Here is a 7114-nt window from a genome sequence, read left to right as displayed (position 1 = left end):
AAAGATTGAATCTTTGAATGAAATTACCTCAATCAAGGTACCTATTCTGTCACTAAACCTTTTTAATGTATAAAGATTGAATCTTTGAAAGAACATGAGAGTTTTGATTTCAACCTATTCGAGTTCCCTATGAAGTTGCGAAGAGTCTTTTAATGACTAAAGATTGAATCTTTGAATGAAAGTACCTCAATAAAGGTACTTATTTTGTTAGTAGACCTTTTTAATGTATAAAGATTGTATCTTTGAAAGAAAATGAGAGTTTTGAGTTAAAGTTATTCATGTTCCCTGTAACGTCCCTAAGAGTGTTTTAAGGAGTAAATATTGAATCTTTGAATGTAATTACCTCAATCAAGGTAGCTATTATGTCACTAGACCTTTTTAATGTACAAAGATTGAATCTTGGAAAGAAAATGAGAGTTTTGAGTTTAACTTATACGAGTTACCTATGAAGTCGCGAAGAGTGTTTTAATGAATAGAGATTGAATCTTTGAATGAAAACACCTCAATAAAGGTACCTATTATGTTACTAGACCTTTTTAATGTCTAAAGATTGAATCTTTGGAATAAAATGATAGTTTTGAGTTTAACTTATTCGATTTACCTATGAAGTCGTGAACAGTGTTTGAACGACTAAATAATGAATCTTTGAATGAAAATACCTTAGTAAAGGTACCTATTATGTTACTAGACCTTTTTAATGTATAAAGATTGAATCTTGGAAAGAAAATGACTGTTTTGAGTTAAACTTATTCGAGTTCCCTATGACATCCCGAAGAGTATTTTAACGAGTAAAGATTGAATCTTTGATTGAAATTACTTGAAACAATGAACTGATTTTATCCCTGGACCTTTTATATATAAAGATTGAATCTTTAAAAAGAAATGAACGTTATGAGTTAAACCTATCCGAGTTCCCTATGACGTCCCGAATAGTGTTTTAACGCGTAAGGATTGAATCTTTGTATGACATTACCTCAATAGAGGTACTTCTTATGTCACTAGACCTTTTTAATGTATAAAGGTTTAATCTTTGAAAGAATATGAGAGTTTTGAGTTAAACATATTTGAGTTCCCTGCGACGTCTCGAAGGGTGTTTTAAAGAGTAAATATTGAATCTTTGAATTAAATTAACTCAATCAAGGAATATATGTAAAGAACTACGAGTTTTGAGTTAAAGTTATTTGAGTTCCCTTTGACGTCACGAAGCGTGTTTTAATGAGTAAAGATTGAATCTTTGATCGAAATTATCTCAATCAATGTACCTATTTTGTCAGTAGACCTTTTTAATGTATAAAGATGGAATCTTTGAAAAAAGTGAGAGTATTGAGTTTAACTTATTCGAGTTACCTATGAAGTCGCGAAGAGTGTTTTAATGACCAAAGATTGAATCTTCAAATGAAAATTCCTCAATAAAGGAACCTATTATGTTACTAGATCTTTTTGATGTATAAAGATTGAATCTTTGAAAGAAAATTAGAGTTTTGAGTTAAACTTATTCGAGTTCCTTTTGACATCCCGAAGAGTGTTTTAATGAATAAAGATTGAATCTTTGAAGGAAATTACCTCAATCAAGGTACCTATTAAGTCTCTAGAAATTTTTATTGTATAAAGATTGAATCTTTGAAAAGAAATGAGAGTTTTGAGTTAAAGTTATTCGAGTTCCCTTTGACGTCACGAAGAGTGTTTTAATGAGTAAAGATTGAATCTTTGAATGAAATTACCTCAATCAAGGTACCTATTCTACCACTAGACCTTTGTAATGTATAAAGATTGAATCTTTGAAAGAAAATGAGTGTTTTGCGTTTAACTTATTCGAGTTACCTATGAAATCGTAAAGAGTGTTTTAATGACTGAAGATTGAATCTATGAATGAAAAATACCACAATAAAGGTACCAATTCTGTTACTAGACCTTTTTAATGTATAAAGATTGAATCTTTGAAAGAAAATGAGATTTTTGAGTTAAACTTATTCGAGTTCCCTGTAACGTCCCGAAGAGTGTTTTAATGAGTAAAGATTGAATCATTGAATGAAATTACCTCAATCAAGGTAGCTATTACATCACTAGACCTTTTTAATTTAAAAAGATTGACGTTTTGAAAAGAAATGAGTCTTCGAGTTAAAGTTATTCAAGTTCCCTTTGACGTCACGAAGAGTGTTTTAATGAGTAAAGATTGACTCTTTGAATGAAATTACCTCAATCAAGGTACCTATTCTGTCACTAAACCTTTTTAATGTATAAAGATTGAATCTTTGAAAGAACATGATAGTTTTGATTTCAACCTATTCGAGTTACCTATGAAGTTGCGAAGAGTCTTTTAATGACTAAAGATTGAATCTTTGAATGAAAATACCTCAATAAAGGTACTTATTTTGTTAGTAGACCTTTTTAATGTATAAAGATTGTATCTTTGAAAGAAAATGAGAGTTTTGAGTTAAACTTATTCATGTTCCCTGTAACGTCCCAAAGAGTGTTTTAAGGAGTAAATATTGAATCTTTGAATGTAATTACCTCAATCAAGGTAGCTATTATGTCACTAGACCTTTTTAATGTACAAAGATTGAATCTTGGAAAGAAAATGAGAGTTTAGAGTTTAACTTATTCGAGTTACCTATGAAGTCGCGAAGAGTGTTTTAATGAATAAAGATTGAATCTTTGAATGAAAACACCTCAATAAAGGTACCTATTATGTTACTAGACCTTTTTAATGTCTAAGGATTGAATCTTTGGAATAAAATGATAGTTCTGAGTTTAACTTATTCGATTTACCTATTAAGTCGTGAACAGTGTTTTAATGACTAAATAATGAATCTTTGAATGAAAATACCTTAGTAAAGGTACCTATTATGTTGCTAGACCTTTTTAATGTATAAAGATTGAATCTTGGAAAGAAAATGACTGTTTTGAGTTAAACTTATTCGAGTTCCCTATGACATCCCGAAGAGTATTTCAACGAGTAAAGATTGAATCTTTGATTGAAATTACTTGAAACAATGAACTGATTTTGTCCCTGGATCTTTTATATATAAAGATTGAATCTTTAAAAAGCAATGAGCGTTTTCAGTTAAAACTATCCGAGTTCCCTATGACGTCCCGAATAGGGTTTTAACGCGTAAGGATTGAATCTTTCTATAAAATTACCTCAATAGAGGTACTTATTATGTCACTAGACCTTTTTAATGTATAAAGGTTTAATCATTGAAAGAAAATGAGAGTTTTGAGTTAAACATATTCGAGTTCCCTGCGACGTCTCGGAGAGTGTTTTAAAGAGTAAATATTGAATCTTTGAATGAAATTAACCCAATCAAGGCACCTGTTATGTCACTAGACCTTTTTAATGTATAAAGATCGAATATTTGTAAAGAACTACGAGTTTTGAGTTAAAGTTATTTGAGTTCCCTTTGACGTCACGAAGCGTGTTTTAATGAGTAAAGATTGAATCTTTGAACGAAATTATCTCAATCATTGTACCTATTATGTCAGTAGACCTTTTTAATGTATAAAGATGGAATCTTTGAAAAAAATGAGAGTATTGAGTTTTAACTTATTCGAGTTACCTATGAAGTCGCGAAGAGTGTTTTAATGACCAAAGATTGAATCTTCAAATGAAAATTCCTCAATAAAGGAACCTATTATGTTACTAGATCTTTTTGATGTATAAAGATTGAATCTTTGAAAGAAAATTAGAGTTTTGAGTTAAACTTGTTCGAGTTCCTTTTGACATCCCGAAGAGTGTTTTAATGAATAAAGATTGAATCTTTGAATGAAATTACCTCAATCAAGGTACCTATTAAGTCACTAGAAATTTTTATTGTATAAAGATTGAATCTTGGAAAAGAAATGAGAGTTTTGAGTTAAAGTTATTCGAGTTCCCTGTAACGTCCCGAAGAGTGTTTTAATGAGTAAAGATTGAAGTATTGAATGAAATTACCTCAATCAAGGTAGCTATTACATCAATAGACCTTTTTAATTTAAAAAGATTGACGTTTTGAAAAGAGATGAGTGTTTCGAGTTAAAGTTATTCAAGTTCCCTTTGACGTCACGATGAGTGTTTTAATGAGTAAAGATTGAATCTTTGAACGAAATTACCTCAATCAAGGTACCTATTCTGTCACTAAACCTTTTTAATGTATAAAGATTGAATCTTTGAAAGAACGTGAGAGTTTTGAGTTCAACCTATTCGAGTTACCTATGAAGTTGCGAAGAGTGTTTTAATGACTAAAGATTGAATCTTTGAATGAAAATACCTCAATAAAGGTACTTATTTTGTTAGTAGACCTTTTTAATGTATAAAGATTGTATCTTTGAAAGAAAATGAGAGTTTTGAGTTAAACTTATTCGTGTTCCATGTAACGTCCCAAAGAGTGTTTTAAGGAGTAAATATTGAATCCTTGAATGTAATTACCTCAATCATGGTAGCTATTATGTCACTAGACCTTTTTAATGTACAGAGATTGAATCTTGGAAAGAAAATGAGAGTTTGGAGTTTAACTTATTCGAGTTACCTATGAAGTCGCGGAGAGTGTTTTAATGAATAAATATTGAAACTTTGAATGAAAACACCTCAATAAAGGTACCTATTATGTTACTAGACCTTTTTAATGTCTAAAGATTGAATCTTTGGAATAAAATGATAGTTCTGAGTTTAACTTATTCGATTTACCTCTGAAGTCGGGAACAGTGTTTTAATGACTAAATAATGAATCTTTGAATGAAAATACCTTAGTAAAGTACCTATTATGTATAAAGATTGAATCTTTGAAAGAAAATGAGTGTTTTGAGTTTAACTTATTCGAGTTACCTATGAAATCGCAAAGAGTGCTTTAATGACTGAAGATTGAATCTTTGAATGAAAAATACCACAACAAAGGTACCAATTCTGTTACTAGACCTTTTTAATGTATAAAGATTGAATATTTGAAAGAAAATGAGATTTTTGAGTTAAACTTATTCGAGTTCCCTGTAACGTCCCGAAGAATGTTTTAATGAGTAAAGATTGAATCATTGAATGAAATTACCTTAATCAAGGTAGCTATTACATCACTAGACCTTTTTAATTTAAAAAGATTGACGTTTTGAAAAGAAATGAGTGTTTCGAGTTAAAGTTATTCAAGTTCCCTTTGACGTCACGAAGAGTGTTTTAATGAGTAAAGATTGAATCTTTGAATGAAATTACCTCAATTAAGGTACCTATTCTGTCACTAAACCTTTTTAATGTATAAAGATTGAATCTTTGAAAGAAAATTAGAGTTTTGAGTTAAACTTATTCGAGTTCCTTTAGACATCCCGAAGAGTATTTTAATGAATAAAGATTGAATCTTTGAATGAAATTACCTCGATCAAGGTACCTATTAAGTCAAGAGAAATTTTTTTTGTATAAAGATTGAATCTTTGAAAAGAAATGAGAGTTTTGAGTTAAAATTATTCGAGTTCCCTTTGACGTCACGAAGAGTTTTTTAATGAGTAAAGATTGAATATTTGAATGAAATTACCTCAATCAAGGTACCTATTCTGCCACTAGACCTTTGTAATGTATAAAGATTGAATCTTTGAAAGAAAATGAGTATTCTGAGTTTAACTTATTCGAGTTACCTATGAAATCGCGAAGAGTGTTTTAATGACTAAAGATTGAATCTTTGAATGAAAAATACCACAATAAAGGTACCAATTCTGTTATTAGACCTTTTTAATGTATAAAGATTGAATCTTCGAAAGAAAATGAGATTTTTGAGTTAAACTTATTCGAGTTCCCTGTAACGTCCCGAAGAGTGTTTTAATGAGTAAAGATTGAATCATTGAATGAAATTACCTCAATCAAGGTAGCTATTACATCACTAGACCTTTTTAATTTATAAAGATTGACGTTTTGAAAAGAAATGAGTGTTTCGAGTTAAAGTTATTCAAGTTCCCTTTGACGCCACGAAGAGTGTTTTAATGAGTAAAGATTGAATCTTTGAATGAAATTACCTCAATCAAGGTACCTATTCTGTCACTAAACCTTTTTAATGTATAAAGATTGAATCTTTGAAAGAACATAAGAGTTTTGAGTTCAACTTATTCGAGTTACCTATGAAGTTGCGAAGAGTGTTTTAATGACTAAAGATTGAATCTTTGAATGAAATACCTCAATAAAGGTAATTATTTTGTTAGTAGACCTTTTTAATGTTTAAAGATTGTATCTTTGAAAGAAAATGAGAGTTTTGAGTTAAACTTATTCATGTTCCCTGTATAGTCCCAAAGAGTGTTTTATGGAGTAAATATTGAATCTTTAAATGTAATTACCTCAATCAAGGTAGCAGTTATGTCACTAGACCTTTTTAATGTACAAAGATTGAATCTTGGAAAGAAAATGAAAGTTTTGAGTTTAACTTATTCGAGTTACCTATGAAGTCGCGAAGAGTGTTTTAACGAATAAAGATAGAATCTTTGAATGAAAATACCTCAATAAAGGTACCTATTATGTTACTAGACCTTTTTAATATCTAAATATTGAATCTTTGGAATAAAATGATAGTTCTGAGTTTAACTTATTCGATTTACCTATGAAGTCGTAAACAGTGTTTTAAAGACTAAATAATGAATCTTTGAATGAAAATACCTTAGTAAAGGTACCTATTATGTTACTAGACCTTTTTAATGTATAAATATTGAATCTTGGAAAGAAAATGACTGTTTTGAGTTAAACTTATTCGAGTTCCCTATGACATCCCGAAGAGTATTTCAACGAGTAAAGATTGAATCTTTGATTGAAATTACTTGAATCAAGGGACTTATTTTGTCCCAGGACCTTTTATATATAAAGATTGTATCTTTAAAAAGAAATGAGCGTTACGAGTTAAACTTATCCGAGTTCCCTATCACGTCCCGAATAGTGTTTTAACGCGTAAGGATTGAATCTTTGTTTGAAATTACCTCAATAGAGGTACTTATTATGTCACTAGACCTTTTTAGTGTATAAAGGTTTAATCTTTGAAAGAAAATGAGAGTTTTGAGTTAAAAATATTCGAGTTCCTTGCGACGTCTCGAAGAGTGTTTTAAAGAGTAAATATTGAATCTTTGAACGAAATTACCTCAATCAAGGTACCTATTAAGTCACTAGACCTTTTTAATGTAT

The sequence above is a fragment of the Cornus florida genome, unplaced genomic scaffold (assembly GCF_030987335.1).
Source record: "Cornus florida cultivar Cherokee Brave unplaced genomic scaffold, ASM3098733v1 CherokeeBrave_3.0.0_Hap2_Chr03, whole genome shotgun sequence".
In the NCBI taxonomy this organism is placed as follows: Eukaryota; Viridiplantae; Streptophyta; class Magnoliopsida; order Cornales; family Cornaceae; genus Cornus; species Cornus florida.
The sequence above is the reverse complement of the archived record's forward strand: the minus strand, read 5'-3'. Positions refer to the sequence as shown.